Source organism: Bidens hawaiensis, unplaced genomic scaffold (genome assembly GCF_021521415.1).
Source record: "Bidens hawaiensis isolate Kalapana, Puna unplaced genomic scaffold, B.hawaiensis_p1.1 tig00031485_1, whole genome shotgun sequence".
Classification (NCBI taxonomy): Eukaryota; Viridiplantae; Streptophyta; class Magnoliopsida; order Asterales; family Asteraceae; genus Bidens; species Bidens hawaiensis.
The window spans coordinates 129,937-151,592 of NW_027495313.1; positions in this window are offsets into that span (position 1 = coordinate 129,937).

Here is a 21,656-nt window from a genome sequence, read left to right on the forward strand (position 1 = left end):
TTTAACCTTGATATTGGTGGTGTGATTTGTGCTATGCAGGATTTTGGTGACAAGGCTAGATGGCCTAAAAAGAATGATAAGCTCGGATCAAACAAAGACAAGTCAAAATGGTGTGCGTTTCATGAAGACTTTGGCCATCGCACTAACGATTGTATAGCACTTCGGAAGGAGATAGGATACCTTCTTAGCAAAGGACACCTAAAAGAACTATTTGGAAGAAATAAGAACAAGAGTCAGGATCCTGTCAAGATATTTGAAAGGGCACCTTCTCCACCACCCGGGGCTAAGGTGGTATCCTTTATCTCGGGAGGATCTGACATCTGTGGGACCTCGTATTCAGCAGCTGATGTGCTAAAAGTAGTTATTAATTTATTAACTAAATAAACGCTAATCTAGATACTAAGTAATAATTCTAGACTCTTAACTTAACTAAAACTACTAACCGGCAAGTGAACCGGTCGACTCTAGTAGAGCTAAGTAAGTCCGGATATCGAACCCACGAGACTCTTTAAATTACGTAAACTAGCTAAATTAGACTCAACTACAGACGCTACTATTTATTTATATTATTTTTGGGGGTTTTACTAAAAACTAATATTAAATTAATCACTAAGACTTAAAGACGACTTAAACCTAGACTTAATTCAAATGATGACAAACAACCACCTAGGCTAGAATCCCTAATGTATCAATTATCAAATAGTTGGAAAATGCTAAGTTATGGAACTGGGATCTTAAATTATTCACTTAACGAAAACCCGAACAAGACCCCTGACCCTTCTCAAGAAGACACTTATGGATCTCTATTAAGTTCTTAAAAACACGAGTTTAATGAGACTCCCTTACGGTCACTAACTTATTTTATGATAAGTACCTCTATAAGAAATCCTACCTTACAGCGCGGAAATCAAAGGTAGTTTAAAGTATTCACTCGACTAGATAAACAAGGCAAAAAATCAAACCTAGACGGACTCCTTACGAAGAATCAAATCTAGCAATCTTAAACAACTAAGACTTATCATATAATCTATCACCTCCCAGCTATTTAGATTAGCAGCACACTTAGGTCTACTTGATCTATTAATATTGTTCCTATGGTTTTATTGCAAATCAACCATAAACTAGTAAAAAACACACAGTAGATGAACTGACAGAATCCTATCATATGACAGACAATCACCAAGGAAACTGTGAAACAATAAAATTCACCAAACAATCCTAAGCACACATATGCATCGAATGAATGACAATAAACCTTTTACTTAATCATAAACCATAACAAAAACAAAACCCAAACTATTTCCAACGTCAACTAAAGTTTATCATAACCTAGGCAGTTTAAGGGTTTAGCCAACAACTATACTCAAGAACAAAAGAAAATAAATAGGTTCAAATAATGAGTTCATGACGAAAAAAATAAATTCAAACCGAATATTAATGATGCTTGGATGAGTAGGTGTTGAACCCGGACACAAGAGTATTGGCTACTTCTTTCTCTCCTTGGCTGCGCTTCTGTTCGTTTGTTCGACTCTGCCTTCTGCCTCTGCCTTTGACTTCTGGCTTCTTTCGTCCAAAACCCCTCTCTATTAATTCTTCATTTTTTTCCGCTCACGGGTGCCCAGCTTCTTTTTTTCTTCGTCCGATCAGGGTACCACACACCCTTAATTCTTCCTTCCTTTTTTATTTAAAGCCTTCATACCCTATATGACCAACCGACATAATATGCTTTGGTCCGGTCCAACTTCACAAGAATTAAACAGGCCCACTATTAATGAATTACGTGGAAATAACAAATTAATTTGATGAACTTAACATGTTGACTTTTCTTCATGCCATCATCATTCCCTTTTCTTTCTATTAGTTGCTGCATGAAACAGACCAAATATATGCATATATATTAATATTTTAGCATTTAAATTCATTACAAGAAAACAATTCGTATTTTTTCAATCATCACATACATTAATTATATTTTAAAACCAATGTGTAATTATATTAATAATTTACTTGCTCAAAACTTTATAATAAATACTTCGTTTTAGCTCGTCTCTTGAAATCATTAAAATCTAGATGTGAACCAATTGAGAATAATATTCAATAAAAACCTGGCTCAAAAGTAATGAAAGTATAAGAAACAATTATATAATAATATGTATATTTTAGACCACATCAGCAGTCAAGAAACGTTCTAGAGAGACGAAGATGGACAATGGAGAAGACCTCTCCGTACTTCCACATTGACAACTCAAAGAATCATATTCTTCGATGAGGAGGATAAATGTGACCTTGTGGATCCCAACCATGACGGTTTGGTAATCACTTTATGTATAGCTAACTGTTTGGTGCGCAGGATACTCGTTGATGGAGGAAGCTCGGTAAACATTATCCAGATGGATGCATTGAAGAAAATGGATATCCTAGAAATGGAGATTATCCCGAAATCCTCGGTTCTTGTCGGATTCAGTGGCAAAACCAAGAACACCTTGGGAGAAATCAAACTTCCAATATATATTGAGGGAACTAACTCCTTACAAAAGTTTTGCGTTACTGACTCTTTATCTTGTTGTAATGTGATTTTAGGCAGGCCCTGGATCCACAGCATGAAGGCAGTACCCTCAACATACCATTAATGTGTGAAACTCCCAAGTCCTTAGGGAGTCATCAAATTTGAGAGTGATCAACAAGATGCCAAGGAATGTTATGCTTCATCAATGAAGTGGACTACAAAGCCTACTCGAACATAGCAATTATAGCAACAACCCGGGAAGGTCCTGCAAGCAAGAGAGCAGGATGTAAAGGAAGTATCTTTGGATCCTCAGGATACTGAAGTCAAAGTATTGTTAGGATCAAGTATTCCTGAGGATATTGAGATGGAATTGATATCCTTTCTAAAGAAAAGAGCTTCTACCTTCGCCTGGAAACATGAAGATATGACAGGTATATCTAAATCTATAATCACTCATAAACTTGGTATAGACAAATCTTTCAGGCCAGTACATCAAAAGCGATGAAAGTTTGCTCCTAAGAGAAACGCTATCATACAAGAAGAGGTGAGGAAGTTACTCAAAAACCAAGATGATAAAAGAAGTCCAATATCCTAGATGGTTGGCCAATCTAGTTGTTGTCCAGAAGAAAAATTGGAAATGGAGAGTGTGTGTGGACTTCACAGACCTGAATAAGGCCTGTCCAAAATATCCATTTCCACTCCCACACATTGACTCAATGGTGGATGCAACCGCTGGCCATGAACTGCTAACCTTCATGGACGCATCCTCAGGATTTCAGCAAATTCAAATGGAACCTTCGGATCAAGAGGACGCAGCCTTCATGACTCCCACAGGTATATACTGTTATACTGCAATGCCTTTTGGACTTAAAAATGCAGGTGCAACATACCAAAGGCTCGTCAACATGATGTTCAAAGACCTACTGGGGGACACGATGGAAGTCTACATAGATGACATGGTTGTGAAGTCAAAAAAGGCAGAGGATCATCTCAAAGACTTGGCAATAGCATTTGATATCCTAGATGAATACAACATGAAGCTGAATCTAGCCAAGTGTCACTTTGGGGTCAAAGCCGGAAAATTCTTGGGATACATGGTCACCAAAAGAGGAATAGAAGCAAGCCCAGAGCAGATCAAGGCTATCCTGGATATCAATTCACCAAGGAATGTCAAAGACGTCTAAAGGTTGACCGGAAGAATAGCTGCTCTCAACAGATTCATCTCAAAATCTTTAGAGAAGTGTAAAGACTTCTATGATATCCTGAGGAAGAATCAAAAGTTCGAATGGGGAGAGAAGCAAGAAAGGGCATTGGTATCCCTGAAGGAATACTTATCCTCAGCACCACTTCTAATGAAGCCAGTCGATGGTGAGCCTTTATCCCTATACTTAGCCGTTTCAGGGAATGCAATCAATGCCGTCTTGGTCAAGGATCATGAAGGTCAACAACATCCAATATATTATGTAAGTAAAAGTCTACTAGATGCTGAATCCAGGTATTCCTATCTTAAAAAGTTAATTTTAGCACTTATAATGGCTTCCACTAAACTAAGACATTACTTTGAAACTCATGCTATACATGTAAAAACCAACTATCCTATTAAAGCTGTTTTGAGAAAACCAGAAATGTCAGGTAGGATGGAAAAATGGGCTGTGAAACTTAGTGTATACGATATCTTGTATGAGCCAAGAACGGCCATCAAATCTCAGGCACTTGCCGACTTTGTGGCTGATTTTAGCCAGGATATGCTTGAAGAAGTTGAAAAGGAAGTTCAACAATTGAACGTCAAGGAAAGTTGGACTTTGCATACCGATGGTGCCTCCAACATAAGAGGAACAGGTCTAGGTATCCTGCTAAAATCGCCACAGGGGGACATAATACCTCTATCTATATCTTGTGAATTTCAGGCTACTAATAATGAGGCTGAATATGAGGCCTTAATAGCAGGTTTGAAATTAGCTAAGGATATGAAGGTCAGGTATCTTCAAGTTTATGTCGATTCTTTGTTATTAGCTAACCATTTCAATGGCTCTTATGCAGCGAATGCAGAAAACTTAGCGAACTATTTAGAAATAGTTAAGCAATTAGCTATGTGTTTCGAAACATTTGACATAGTGCAGGTACCAAGAGAAGAGAACACTGAAGCAGATGCCTTAGCAAACTTGGCATCAGCTCTCAAGATACCAGGAGATGTCAAGATACCTATCGTGCATATCTTGACTCCAACAACAAAGGAGAACCTCGAAGTCTTAGAAACTTCAAATTCTAAGGATAATCCAGCATCTTGGACCAATCTCATAATACGGTATCTTCAGGATAACGAGATCCCAGAAGGAGAAAATCCCAGAGCATTCCGAATGAAGGTAACCCAATATATTATCCTAAATAATGTATTATATAGAAAATCACTTACAGGTCCATACTTGAGATGCCTGGAATATCAAGAAGCACAAGAAGTTCTCAAGGATATACATGAAGGTGATTGCTGAAACCACACTGGGGGCAGAGCCTTCGCATCCAAAATACTAAGGACAGGCTACTTCTGGCCAACAATGAAGAGAGATGCAATGGATTTCTCCAAGAAGTGTGATGCTTGCCAAAGACATAGCAACATATTGCACCAACCAGCCGAACCATTATATCCTATCATATCCTCGTGGCCATTTATGAAATGGGGAATGGATATTGTGGGTAAGCTGCCCAAAGCTCCTGGTGGAAAGATCTTCATTCTAGCCATGACAGATTACTTCTCCAAGTGGATCGAAGTAGAGACATTTGTCCAAGTTAAAGAAAAGGCTGTGATCTCATTCATCAAGCGCAACATCCTGACAAGATTTGGTATCCCAGCAGAGATTGTTTACGACAATGGATCACAGTTCATCGGAAGAAGAACAACCAACTTTTGTGAAAGTTAGGGAATCAAGATGGTGACTTCAACTCCAGTACATCCTCAAGCTAATGGTCAAACAGAGTCTAGTAACAAAATCATCATCAACAATCTGAAGAAGAAATTGGGGTCCAAAAAGGGAAAATGGACTGAAGAACTACCATTTGTTCTTTGGGCTGATAGAACCACTTCAAAAAATGCAACAGGATAAACACCTTTCTCTTTGGTGTTTGGGGCCAAAGCTGTTATCCCTATAGAGATGGTGATCCCCACAACAAGAACCAACATCCAAGATACTGAGTCCAACAACCAAAGCCTTGCTGAAGACCTAGATACCATTGATGAACTCAGAGATCTCGCCAAGATCACGATGGCATCATACCAACAAAGAATAGCCAAATCCTTCAACAAGAATATCAGGGTTCGAAGATTCCAAGTAGGAGATATGGTATTAAGAAAAGCATTTCAGAATACCACTAACCCAGCAGATGGAAAGCTAGCTCCAAAGTGGGAAGATCCTTACCTGATTGATTCGGAGGCAGGAAAAGGGGCCTACAGGTTAATCACTATGGAAGGTGTTCCGATACCAAGAGCTTGGAATGCTATCCACCTCAAGGCGTATTTTTGTTAGTATACTTAACTGGTATATTGGTATCCTCAAGATGAAGGTATGTTCCCTTATCTATTCTTACATTTTTTAACTTTATTATCCCTAAATCAAGTTTACTGACTTAAGCATCGGAGGGGTGTTAGCCAGGCTAACACCCACCCCTCATCAAGAGCTTAGTGTTTTACAGTAATCCTAAGGATACGTTATCTCGACAACAGTCAGAGGCTGATCACCTCCCACACGAATATGATATCCCTGATATCCCCTAAGGTTTAAAGGTCTTCACCTTTCCAACGAACGCCAGAGGCGCACGAATATGATATCCCGGATATCACAAAAGGTTTAAAGGTCTTCACCTTTCTAACGACGCCTGGAGCGCATGATGATTCGGGTATAGTTCGAGGCAGGCTGACCAGACCAGCTGAGAATCCGTCTGTTGTTGGATATATACCGAATCCTTAAGATAAGTGGCAAATGTCTCACACAAATGGTTTATAACATTTTCATGTTATCTAAGGTTTATAACACGCTCGTGTTATCTAAAGTCTTGGCATAATTATGCCCATGCGCTTGGGACCTTCCCTAGTTTTATCTCAAGTTAAGACATCTTCATGTCTCTAAAGTAAAGGCCTAGTCGCCAGTAAAAAAACTTAGTCGCCAGTAAAAAGGCTTTATCGCCAGTTAATGGGCCTTGTCGCCAGAATTATCTAACTTTGTTTTGACAGATCGCTAAATCTAAGAAGATTACTAAGTTATTTTTAACCTAGCAAAATCCCAGAAGCTCGATACTTAGAAAAGTCGACGATTGGGGACATCCCATGTAAGCCTATCAGATTTATAAATAATCTCCACAAAGGTACTCTTTACACTTAATTTTATTACACAATTTATATTTCAAGGTATGATCTTTCGGTTTGATTGTGATAACTCACACAAGGCATAAGGATATATTGTCCTTAAGATATATTATTTCATAATTCCTAATAAGTCTTTTGATTATGTCTTCTAAATCTTGAAAGTATTTCAAAACAAAGTCATAAAGATATAATTTCTGGAAATATAAATATTCGAGAAGCGTATTTTTCAGGATACATTATCCTCGAAGCAAATTATTTTAGAAAAGTGAAGACATATAATATTCCAACTAAAACTTACAAGTTTCTGAACACAATGTTTAAAACCAAAAGATTATGTTATTACTAACCATAAGTGCAGGAAATTAAAAAGACAACACCCGGGTTTCATCTTGAAAATCCAAGATCCCTCCACCCAAGAATTGCTAAATGTTCAAAAGTTAAGATAACATGGGCTTCGTCCTGAAAAGCCAAGATCCCTCCACCCAAGCATTGCTAAATGTTCAAAAGTTAAGATAACATGGGCTTCGTCTTGAAAAGTCAAGATCCCTCCAACCATGTATCCTGTTATCTTAAGCCTAACTGCTCAAGACACAAGTTCCAATTGTTCAAAATACCACAAACCTACAACCAACCATCATAAACCACAAACAAACATTCATAAAAACCGGGCTCAGGCCTTGTCTTTATCGCCATCATTGCCCAGTTGATCCTTCACCGACTCATCAGCCACCTTATCCGCCGTACTCGGCCCCGGCTCTTCCACATTCTCTCCGCTCAGCTCCGCCACAATCTTCTCCCAAGCTGCCACATCCCAAAAGGGAGTCTCCAACCCAGCAGCCTTAGCCTCCTGAGCCTGAACTTGATGACGGAGAACTTGAGTTTTTTTTACTCATTGTGATTGAAGATGAAGAGCAAAGAGAGAAAGAGGATTAACTATGAAGATAACCGAATGATTTGGGAAATATTTATCTTGGATAAATATAAAGATATCCAAGGGTTTAATATGGTAACAGATGAGTGACACGTGCAGTGAGATCCTTCAAGCGTGTAGAATTCAAATTTCAAAAATTTTACAGCTGTAATCCACATCAACAGCTGTTAAATTTGGGGACAATTGTTAGGGCTCGGATTTTTGGTATCCTCAGCCAGCAGTATGTTCAGGATAACTTCAATATATGGTATCTTCCGAGGTAACAGGTATCCTAAATATATTGTATAAATTAACAATTTGTTCGCTATTTTCCTTGTTTAAACAGATCAAAAGACGATGTCATGATCTCCCAGAGACTCGGACCTGCAGTTATTAGCGCGTGGTTAAAAAGGAAACATGGGAAACAATTTATTTGCAGTCTTTCCATGTTTACCAGGTCAAAGATGTCACCATGATTACCTAAAGGTTCGCACTTGCTATTATTAGAGCGTGACCGATAAGGAAACGTGCTGATTAGAAGAATAACGGCTAATTGGACTCATTTTAAAGTTTACTAATTTATAGGCCATATTGTTAGCTTTGTTTTTGTATAAATAGAGCTACAACCTTTGATCATAACACACACTTTAGCACTCGAGGACTTACTAGTACTCGCTTTCTCTGTAATCACGATCAAGTTTGAGCTCCACAATTGTAATCACCTTTGTTATTAATAAACCGGTGGTGATAGTTTTCTCTGCCCGGGGTTTTTTGCTTGTTATCCTAAGGGTAACGGGTTTTTTCCTCGCAACAAATCCTTGTGTTCAAGCACTTTTACTTTCATTTCATACAAGCACCTGGTCCCGATTACTAATCTGGTTACGAAATCACTGTCATTAATTTTTGACCAAAACAGTAAATGGTGAATGGTATGGGAATAATTTTTTACTCTTGGCTCATAAAGCCTAGAAATGAAGAGATAAACTAATTATGGTGTTAATTATATCAGATTGGTTGGTTAATAGGTTCCAAGTTGACGAGTTGAATTTTCCAATTCAAACACAACCCATATATTTATATGTATTGTTTTGTCATGTCGATTTAGGCAAACTTAAAATCCTGTCATTTTTGGGTTAACCCATATGATGTTCATTTAGATTATGAGCAACATCTAGTAACTTAATAAAAATTTAAATAATCAATTACTTGGCCTAAATAATTTTTTTGTAATGTGTCCTTTAGTTATTTTAGTTTCCTTATCTCTCATTCTTAACTAACAAATTTGCTTTATAAATTTAGCTTGATACTATAAAAATCTTACATGCTATTAATGATTTTAGACCCGGCCCAGACGTCGACCCGGGCGCCTTACTGGGTCAGAGGTCGGACCTACCAGGAGGGCGGACCAGTGTTTGACCCGGATAACACCGTGAATAATATATAAATAAATAAATATATACACACACAAAATAATAATAACCAAAAATTAATAATAATAACAAACTTTAAAGTTTGTTTATGTTTTACACATTTTTTTTAATTATATATGATTTATGTTTGATCAATAAAGACATTAATGAAGCTTGGTGGCTAGCTCATGGGATAATTATTAAATCTTTTATCTTGGAAATGACCCAAGTTTGAATCTCGGCATGCACATTTCATTTTGGATTTAACGAAAAAATGGGTTTTACTTGTTCATGTAAAGCCCCGATCCCGGTACCCTATATTGGGTATTGGATTTACTCATAAGAACAGTCTACAAATCAGAGTGAATTAACACTTTTCGCAGAATAATTAAAAGTCAACCACATATTATATAACATTCAAATTTTGCCTTAATAACATCCACCTATCTTTAACTAATCAAAACATAATGAAAGAAAACATCATAACATTCCTTCTCTTTAGATGCCAGCCTCTTCAGTTTATGCCATGCGTCTCCATTAAGCCAGCTGCTTTAGTCTATTTGCCTTCGTCCATACTAAAAGTCAGCTACGCTGAGTTAGTTCTAGTTAATCAGGAAACATACATTAATTCACATACTTACATATACACATTCGAAGATAAATATTACATACTTAACCTGCTTAGCTTTCATTCGTACATACTTACATGCATTGACACTTTATTGCTTTCGTACTTTCTATTTTCATACTTTCATTCTTTCTTGCTTTAACTTACTGATACATACATAATTATCGCTATGATTTAAAGAGCATTTCTCCCTACTTCCTCGGATATTATTAGGATCCTGTCCTTTCTTCCTCGTATATTTCACAATGATCTAGGCATCTACCTAGCCTTTCTTGCCTTGGTATTTGTGTATAGGGTTGTGGTTGATATGATTGTGGTTCTAGTTCTGGTTGTGGTTGTGTTGTTGGAACTACTATTCTTCTCTTTTGTTTTCTCAGTCCTGTTTGCAATCCTTATACCTTTGTCTTTTTGGTTTTGGTTGGGTTGAGGCCTAGGCTTGAAATACTATCGGTTCATTTGTATTTTCCTTGCTTGAGGGATTCCCTGTCTCCATATCCACAGTGTTAATGGATATGTTTTGGAAAGCCTCGAGGAGCATACTCATGCTGTTAATCAAAAATAATAAAACAACGAACTACAAAAGAAAAATCATATTATTTATATTCATGTGTGGTTAGAATCTAATCCATATGGTTAACACATAGGTTAATACATTTATTTCCTAACTCTTAATTTTATGATTAGGTATTATTAAAATACCCATATTGTTTAAACTAGTGGCTCTAATACCATTTCAGCTGTCATAGCCCCAGAACCTATACCTCGGGAACGGAGCTATGAACATCGAGAGATGGTATCGGTCCTATACCATCAGGACCGTAGTTAGGAAAGTTAATCAGAGTTATAAAAACATAATGATTCTTATTTCATAAAATTGGATTAAAACGTATTTTTATACAAACAAAAGTTTTATAGGGACAAACCCTAATTTACAAAACACAATTCTTTATTCTGGTGACAAGCCACTTATTTAAGCTGGAAGCCTGCAGGCATCATTCATTTTTCTCTAACAAGTCACCTGAAACATGTTTAAAGTATTTGATTAGCTAGAAATATTGGTGAGTACATTCATTTGTAAATGACACATTTTACAGTTACATCATTAAGATGTTTTTGCATCTGCCAGCTTACAATTTATCGAAAGGTACTTGTCACTCGACCGTATATGTGACTATGGTAATATTAGGCTAACACTTGTCCAATAAGTAATGTATAGTAGCCCAGTAGGCAATCCTTGTATACAAAAACCAACAATACCACTATTAACCATCCCGTAAGCCTACAGAGACTTAATCACTGTAATGTAATTAAAATCTTTTGAAAGCACTTGGACTATCTGTCATGAGTTTGATAAGTTTAAAAATCATCATCACAGTATTAGAAAACCAGTTGTCTCACACAAATGTGAGTTGTACAAAATCTTGAATCTCTCATCTAGCAAGTTTATAATTAACGAGCTTCCTGGTGTTAAACACATAGGTTAAACGCAAAGTAGTATATCTAGATTAGTATAAACCCAATAATCCTAATGATAATCATGAGATTAGAAACTTTACACAATCGAACAATTTCTTACCTTATTCAAGCAGAGCCTTTGGATTCGTGAATAAAAGTTTCTTTCGATCAGAGAGGTATCGTTACGACTACTCGAGGGCATTATACTAATGCCTCTATATAAGAGAATGTGAGAGACTGAGAGATTATGTGCGGGACGCGCAAGGAAGAATGCCATGACCCCTCCATTTATAGCTGATTTTTTGGTCGGTCGCGCATCACAATGACTATAAATAAAGGTCGTCGCGTAGCGCGACGAGCCTATAGCTCTGTTGAGTCATCCCTGGGTAGGCCACGTGGCAGGAAACGTGTCATAGCAACGTAGCGCAACGAGCCTATAGCTCTGTCGAGTCCTCCCTAGGTAGTTTTACATTGTCATCTGATTTAATCAACAAACTTGTGTTTTTTATTAAATTACTTGTTTCCTTAAATTAGTATTTAATAATAGTTTTAAATTAGTATTTTAATTAAAATACCTCTTAAAAAAATAATAAATAAATAAGTCGTGTCTGTAGTTGAGTCTAATTAGCTAATAAACATAATTTAAAGAGTCTCATGGGTTCGATATCCGGACTTACTTACCTTTACTAGAGTCGATCAGTTCACTTGCCGGTTAGTAGTTTAGTCGAGTTTTAGAGAATATAGAGTATTACTTAGTGTCTATTTTAAGTTAAATTAGTTACTAATTATTAAATTACTTTTAGCACATCAATAGCCTCGGAATTTATGTGTAATAAAATAAAATAATTAAACTATATAAGTTGTAAACAATTTAAATAGCACATAAGGCAGTCAAATAAGCACGTACGGGGTTCTAAGCATATGACTAGGACAATTTCTAACGACCTATCTTAAAACCTTCGGCTCTGATACCAATCTGTCACACCCCAGCCTAAGGCCGAAATGCCGAGGCGTGAGCCGATTGTTCACAACTCAAAGGTACTATCATAATATAAAAATGACAGTATCTATTAATTAATTATTTTATTTCAAAGATGGACACAATATCCAAATATGACAAAACAATTTAAATAAGTAAATATAATCCAATGTAAATTAAATAATGATTGTCTTCATTAAACCCTAAGGTTTTGTCTAGGTGTCCAAACTTCAATCTTCAATTCACACGATAAGCTGCATATGCATAGAAAATACAATAGAGTTTGTCAACATAAAGTTGCGTGGGATTATCACCAGTTTTGCAATAATATGATATAGTATGATAAATAAGGATAACATAGTTAATTGCATTAAATAAATCAAACCATAAGCAAGTAATAAAACCGTTGCCATGCGAGCAGGTGTTGGTCACCATGAGCAAATAATAAGACTGTTGCCATGTGAGTGGGCGCGGGTCAATAGTATGATCATACTAATACTGAGAATATATTGGATCCCTCCAAAATACGAATGAATAAATATTAACACAAGTAAGCATGTAACACATATATTTGATCAATCACACACAATTATACGTATGCTATTTTGATATATATATATATAATACGGTTAATAAGCATATGTCCCCAAACTTGTGTAAATTCAGTAAAATAGGGGAATGATAAAACTCACCTAAGATTGAAGGCAGGCGAATAAAAATATGAATAAACGAGTTAATAATTAAGTGAGTCGTCCACTAGCGCGTTGAACGAAACAAACTAACTAAACCTGTAACTCTGAGATATGGAATTGTAAGTAAAAAAGAACTCATTTCCACTGAAATCATTCCAAACGGATGTTTAGAACTCCGGTTACGTTAAATTTAAGATTTAAGCGAGTCGGTACTGGCCAGAATCCGAACAGCGAGTCAAAATTCGGGATTTGGTCAGTAGCCTTAAAATTTTGTTACGAGAATAAAATTCTTATGGACCGAACGTTGGTTCTGACCAGAAGCATGAGAAAACGAATAGTCAAACTTGTTGACTATTTTGCCCTTTAACGGGTTTTAAACGAATTGGCTGGTCAACACCCTTCAACCATTGAAATTGATTGAAGGTTATTGACTAGGAAATATGTATGAATGATTTCAAAGAAGACAACTTACCCGGATAATGCTTCAATCGATGAGAAGCGGATCTTCAAACAATAATGCAAAAACCGAATAATATGGTGATGAACAGATGGGGTGACGGCTGAGAATGCTCTTTTAGGGTTTAGGTAAAGGGTGTGGCAGGTTATAATGAGTTTTTTATATAGGGAACACTAAAACGAACCTATTATGGTTAATTCACTCGTTTAAGCAACCGAATATACATTTAATGACTGAATCAATATAATAATCAGTAAATTTCATGCTTGATCAAGGGGTTAAGAACATGGACATGTATCTTAGTTACATTCCTTTTCTTGGACCTTAATTCACTCAATTTATGCAAAAAAAAAAAGCGATTTGCGTGCTAAAAACAAACTTGGAAACAATATAACATAAGGATTCTGTGCAGACTAGACATAGCGCCGCGCGGCCACATGGGGTGGCTGCCGTTGCACGGCGCCCTGGCACCAATGGGGAGCAGATTTGATTTTTGTCAAATTTGGTCCTTGTATTTTGAAAATTGGTTAAGTATTGAACATTTTATACTTAAAACAAGGAATGAACAATTGGAAAAGTTTAAGGGGTATAAAATGTAAAATATAGCATACTCATAGATGCTCGATATTATTATAGATAAAGATCTGAATAATGTTCGCAGATCAAGTTATATGTAAACGAATACGGGTTTGAAAATTCCAAGATGTTACAATCTCCCCTACTTTAAGGAATTTCATCCCGAAATTAAGGAAAACTAAAACATAATCGTTTTTGAAAATAACTTAAACTTTTAAGGAAAATATCATAACAAAGAACTTTAATAATCAAAGCAACGCTCCAATTGAGAATCTGATAAGGGCACTTATATATAGGATATATAAGCGGGGTATCTACCATGTCCTTATCATCTCAACACTTGTACCGTTACTCAAATTATTTTCGGTTAAAGATCATGACACACAATTGTACGTGTTATGATTTCCATGCGAGGACTTGGATAATTATGTTCCGGACCATAATTACTCTTATCGTCAGATGGTCCGCATAATCCGTTCCATCATGTGGGTTATAAAACATTGAAAACCATCATTTTGAAAGAAAACAAATGTTTTGATAATTTTAAACATAAATTTAAAAGATAATTAATAAATGTTTGAGTTTCATTAATAAAGTATTGAAAATTTTAAAACATCTTTTGCTATATAAAAAAGATTGAAAGAGTGAAAGAAAATGGATCTCTTGAAATAGACGCTATAATGAATCGTGATAAATAAGAATAAGAGAATAAGATAAGGGTGCATGATCCTAACAAATTATCCTTAATAAAAGAGACTTTATTCATAAGATGAAATGCTCAAAATATTTCAAATTAAAAGCATCCAATACCACAAATAACCAAAGAGTTGATACAACAGAAAAGATAAGATAACAGAAATAACGAAAGCAGCAAAAGTCTTCAGAGTCTTCGAGAATCTTCAATTACGATTGCCTTGATTCACTTGACTTGGAACACTTGAGGTGGTTGGATCCATAATAACTTAAGCAGTCGGGGTGGATGGATTTGGGATAGCTTGAATAGGTTGAACTTAAACAGCTTGCACGAGTATGGTTTGGTTGAATTGAGTTTGGTAAACTTGAGCTTGCAGGTATGGGGTTTGATAGGTTTGGGTTAAGTATGGGGGATCTTGGTTAACGGGAGGAGATTGAAGGATATGTGGTTGATGGGTTGGGGCTTCATGAGCATTCGTAGTGTAGTAAGGTGCAAGTATAGCTTGAGCTTGGTGTGCATGGATAAGTCGAGGGCACGCATTGCGAAGATGACTAGAATCTCCACAATTATAGCAAGCACGGGTGATAAGAACACCGGGTTGAGCATGTGGGGTAGTTTGAGTACCGAGCGGTGCACGACATGTGTTAGCAAGGTGACCATAACGGTTGCATTTGGTGCATACGCGACATAGAGATTCAGGTAGGTGATGGTAGTTACAAAAGGAGCATAACGGGAAAGGTCCGGTATAGGGTTTCTTGTTAGGAGCATTTTGGTTGGAGGGTTGGCTTGGTTAACAACATAGTTTTGGTGGTTGGATTTATGTTTGTGGTGAGAAGGGTTACTATCGTGCGGAGTGGGTTTGGGTTCGGCCTTAGTATTGGTTGAGGATTCGGTTTTGGAGTTTTCAAGGGTAGGTTTAGAGTCCTTGCGAGGTAGGGTTCCATCTCTAACATGGTCATCAGAAATTGAAGCAGCAAGAGCAATAGCTTCCTCGATTGAGAGAGGGTCTCGACTAACCGCGGCATCACGGAAAATCATTGGCAATCCACTAATATACTTTCGATTACCGCGGGACATCGGGGTCACCAAGTGAGGTACAATCGGCTCAGTTCCTTAAAACGGTTTGAGTAGGTTGGATTGTCACCACCGATTTGTTTAAGCTCCCAAAACTCCATCTCGAGCCTTTGTAGTTCATGCTCGGGACAACACTCCTTCTTCATTGCATCCTTGAGTTCCTCCCAAGGCAAGGTCATAGCAATCTCAACGCCTTCGAGGGCCTTAAAAGAGTTCCACCATGTGAGAGCTCATTCCTCTAAAACGCTCGAGGCAAACCTAGTCCGTTTGTCTTCCGGACATTCACGGTGGATATTCTCCATCCTTTCAAACCAACGGAGGAGCTTAGTAGCATTCTCCTCGCCAAGATAAGGAGGTCGTTTTGCACTCGTAAAGTTCTTGTAGTGGAAGTTGTATGTTGTAGACAAAGTAGCGGATCCATTGGAGTTGATGCTTTATAGCTGGGACACAACCTCGGGTAAAGCAGCAGTAAAATCCCTAGTGATTCTAGCAGCCAAACGGCGATCTTGAGTAGCCGACGGTCGACGTTGATTACGACGATGGAGTGGAGAAGACATTCTACGAGGACCAACAATGAAATTTTATAAGGGGATGGGTAAGTTGTGTGAATGAGTTGATGTGAGATTAATAGAGAAGTATATATTAAAATTGTGCTAGTGATGACTCGAGGACAAGTCGGGATTTAAAATAATATGAATAATTTTGAGGCATTTAATTAAACAAACAATGTTTATAAAATTTTCTGAAAGTAAAATGTTATTGGGTTGGGCTTTCCATGGGTTTCCCATGGTAGCTTCAGATCCCAAATAAAATAACAAAACAAATCAAACGAGTTGACCTCCCTTGAGCTTTTCATGGCAATTTGAATGACCCAACTAAATAAAGCAGCATAAAGTTTGTGAATTGGGCCTCCCATGAGCGTTTAATGGCAATTTATTGGCCCAATTAAAATAACAAGTAACAAACAATTGAGTTGGTCAGCCCATGAGCGTTACATGGCATTTATCTGACTCAACTAATTAACGAATTATGAGCGTTACATGGCATTTAACCAACCCAACTAAATATCGAATCAACGAAACAAATATGAGCAGTTGGAGTATCTCGGGAACCACCACGGAAAATACGTTCCAACCAAAAATCAAGTTGAAAATGGGTTGAGAAATGGATAGTTGGAGTGCCCGTGGATTTCCATGGATTTTTCACCCAACTAAGCATTTAAAATAATTAAAAATACAATTATGGAAGTTTTCCCGAATTTAGCCACAAACCACCGTGAATTCGGTTTTATAAAAGGAATGTAACCATTTAGCCGGTTACGTTTAACCACTTAGGGTTCCGGTCGTATGACATCTTGTTCTTCTTTGGCCGTGAGGCTCGTGTACTGTGGTTAGGTTATCCTCCAGGTAAGGAATAGCGTCTTACCTTTGGTTCTTAGAACCGTTTTGCCAAGGCCCAACTCACATGTTCTCGCACCCCTACGGTTACTTACTGAACATGTCTTACTCCCACGCCCTAAGAAGAGGGAGTAAAAACAAAACTCGGGAATTCTTAAGGAATTTCCTAAAATAAAAGATAATCTACCAAAAATAAAATATTTAGAAAAATATTTTGAATGTGAGGCATAGCTGATATAATGCTAAATATATATAAATCTCTTGTAAATTTTAAATAATATTTTATTAGTTTTTGTTCGGTTTTTATTAGAATTTGTATAATACTAACATATTTGAATAATGTAGTTTCCGGAGATTGATCGTGGTTAAAAAGGGAGAAAAACGAGCTAAAACAAGCCAAACCGGTGAACCGGAGCATCAGAATTGAACCGGACCGGTCAGAACAGCCCCTCCTATTTTGCTGGAGCGCTGCGTGGCCACAAAATTCTTCTACGAGAGCCAGATTCTAGAAACTTCATAATTTACCTGTTTTGGGCCTTGAAAACCTATTTAAACACCTCTAAACTTAACCCTAAGCATAACCTGAAGATCCTAGCTGTTTGGGACGAACTTTGGAGCTCAAGAGGAGATCTTTTGGAGGTTTTTGAGGCTTGGAATCATACGGTGATCTGCTTATCATTCAACAATGAAGCCCACGGATTTTATCGCCTTTAATCTTTCCTTTTTCTTGTTTTTCACCATGAATTCTTGCATGATTTTTTTGTTTAAATTTAAGATGCTTGGCTAAATTTTATGAACTACTTAGGCTTATGATGAACCTATTTTGACGTTGTGATTTGACTTGGGATTTATTCATCGTTATGGTTTTAGTAATTAGTTAAAAGATTTAACTATATTAAATTGATGCATATGGATACTTAGGATTGTTTGATGAGTTATATTCCATAGTTGCCTTGATTATTGTTTGTCATATGTAGGTTGCTACTAGGTCTATTACTTTGTGTTCTTGATTATTTTATGATTGATTTGCAATAAGATCATAGGAATACTATTATCAAATAAACCTAAGTGTGTTGCTAACCTAAATAACTGTAAAGTACTAGGTTATTGATAGGTCTTTGTTATTTAATATTGCTAGATTTAGTTCTTTATAAAGAGTCCGTCTAGGTTTTATTATTTAATATTGTCTATTGAATCAATTAAATATATTAAATTGTCTTTGATATCCGCGTTGTAAGGTAGGATTTCATTATAAAGGAACTAAGTCAAAATTAATTTGGTGACCGTAACGAAACTTGATTTTTTAATACTGGTGTGCATTAAAACTTATTAGAAACCCATATGTGTCTTCTTGAGAAGGGTCAGTGGTCCTGTTCAGGTTTTCTTTTAAGCATCTATTTTACGATCCCAGTTCATAACTAAATATTTTCCCAATTAATTAACAACTGAAGCTTAGGGGATTCTAGCCTAGGTAGTTTTACATTGTCATCTGATTTAATCAGCAAACTTGTGTTTTCGTTTAAATTACTTGTTTTCTTAAATTAGTATTTAATAATAGTTTTAAATTGGTATTTTAATTAAAAACCCCTTAAACAAATAATAAATAAATAAGTTGGGTCTGTAGTTGAGTCTAAATAGCTAATAACCGGAATTTAAAGAGTTTCATGAGTTCAATATCCATACTTACTTAGCTTTACTAGAGTCTATCGGTTCCCTTGCCGGTTAGTAGTTTAGTCGAGTTTTAGAGAGTCTAGAGTATTACTTAGTATCTATTTTAAGTTAAATTAGTTAATAATTATTAAACTACTTTTAGCACATCAATAGCCTCGGAATTTGTGTGTGTGTGTGTGTGTGTGCAATAGATAAGATATTCTAAAATAAAATAATTAACCTATATAAGCTGCAAACAATTTAAATAGCCCATAAGGTAATCAGTTAAGCACGTATGAGGTCCTAAGCTTATGACCAGGACAATTTCTAACAATCTCTCTTAAAACCTTTGGCTCTGATACCAATCTGTCACACCCCAACCTAAGGCCGAAATACCGGGCCCGGGGTGTAAGCCGATTGTTCACAGCTCAAAGGTACTATCATAATATAAAAATGACAATATATATTAAGTTAATTATTTTATTTCAAAGAGTGTACACGATATCCAAATATGACAAAACAATTTAAATAAGTAAATATATCCAACGTAAATGAAATAATGATTGTCTTCATTAAACCCTAAGGTCTTATCTAGGTGTCCAAACTTCATTTTTCAATTCACACGATAACCTGCATATGTGTAGAAAATACAATAGAGTTTGTCAACATAAAGTTGAGCGAGACTATCACCAGTTTTGCAATGATATGATATAGTATGATAAATAAGCATAACGTAGTAAATTGCAGTAAATAAATCAAACCATAAGCAAGTAATAAGACCGTTGCCATGCGAGTGGACATTGGTCACCATGAGCAAATAGTAAGACCGTTGCCATGCGAGTGGGCGCGGGTCAATAGTATGATCATACTACTACTAAGAATATGTTGGACCTCTCCGAAATACGAATGAATGAATATTAGCACAAGTAAGCATGTAACACATATATTTGATTTGTTTGCTATTTTGAGATATATAAGATAATAGGAAATACGGATAATACGCATATGTCCCAAAAACTTTTGAAAATTCAGTAAAATAGGGGAATGATAAAACTCACCTTAGATTGAAGGCAAGCGATTAAAAATATAAATAAACGAGTTAATAATTAAGCGAGTCATCCACTAACGCATCGAACGAAAAAAACTAACGGAACCTGTAAATCTAAGATATGAAAATGTAAGTAAAAAAGAACTCATTGCCGCTGAAATCATTCCAAACGGATGTTTAGAACTCCGGTTACATTAAATTTAAGATTTAAGCGAGTCGGTACTGGCTAGAATCCGAACAGCGAGTCGGAAGTTAGATTTTGGTCAGTAGCCTTACTATTTTGTTACGAGAATAAAGGTATTTTGGACCGAACGTTGGTTCTGACCAGAAGCATGACAAAACGAATAGTCAAACTTGTTGACTATTTTGCCCTATAACGGGTTTTAAACGAATTGACCAATCAAGACCCTTCTACCATTCAAATTTATTGAAGGTTATTGGCAAGGTAACATGTATGAATGATTTCACAGAAGACAACTTACCCGGATAATGCTTCAATCGATGAGAAGCGGATGTCAAAGGTTGATGTATAAGCAAAGTCAACCGTTTAAGCTTGTATATTCAAACAATAATGCAAAAACCGAAGAATATGGTGATGAACAGAAGGGGTGACGGCTGAGAATGCTCTCTTAGGGCTTAGGTAAAGGTTGTGGAAGGTTATAATGAGTTGTTTATATAAGGAACACTAAAGAACCAATTATAGCTAATTCACTCGTTCAAGCAACCGAATATACATTTAATGACCGAACCAATATAATAATCAGTAAATTTTTTATCAAGGGGTTAAGAACTTGGACATGTATCTTAGTTACATTCCTTTTGTTGGACCTTAATTCACTCGATTTATGCCAAAAATAAGCGATTTACATGCTAAAAACGAACTTGGAAACAATATAGCATAACGATTCTGTGCAGGCTAGCCATAGCGCCGTGCGGCCACAAGGGGTGGCTGCCGTCACGTGGCGCCCCGGCACCAAGGGGGAGTAGATTTGATTTTTGTCAAGTTTAGTCCTTGTAGTTTGAAAATCGATTAAGTATTGAACATTTTATGGTTAAAACAAGGAATGAACAATAGGAAAAGTATAAGGGGTATAAATGTTAAATATAACTATTGAATACTCATAAATTCTCGATATTATTATAGATAAAGATCCGAATAATTTTCGCAGATCAGGTTATATGGGAACGAATACGAGTTTGAAAAACCCGAGATGTTACATAGCGTGATGGGGAGATATTTAAAAATTTTAATTTTCCACAAAAATACTAAGGCGGCGGCTCTAAAGCGGCTCGCGAAGATGCAAGCTTGTGAAGTGCAAAGTGAGCCACATTGCGCCCATCGCAATTCGTCCAAGACCGAGCGCGTGCGCCTGCGCGTCGGGTGCCTCGCACCCTACGCTAAGACCACTATGTGTTTCTTATCATACAAGAATATTTTCATATAAGTTCTCTTTCTTATAAATAGATTACATGTTTTGTAATCTAGCAATGTGGGACAAAAATTCACTTTCTTATTTATACCAAGGTTGAAGCATTCTATTTTCCTTTCTCCACCAATGTGGAATGAAAACTCACTTGTTTTATTTCTTTACTTTCCCTTTGATTAATTTATGGTTTGTTATAACTTACCATTTAAGGTAAGTGTATTAACTAAACATACAACCCCAAAAAACAAAACATTGAAAGGAGGCTAGAAACTCACTGGATCTTGTTTCTCTCGTCATTAATGGCCACACCTCTTTTCAGCTGGGCACGGCTAACCGTGTAACAAATTACAAGAGTCACTTAGCTACTCCTAATCAGATCGTATTTCTAGGTTAGTGAAGA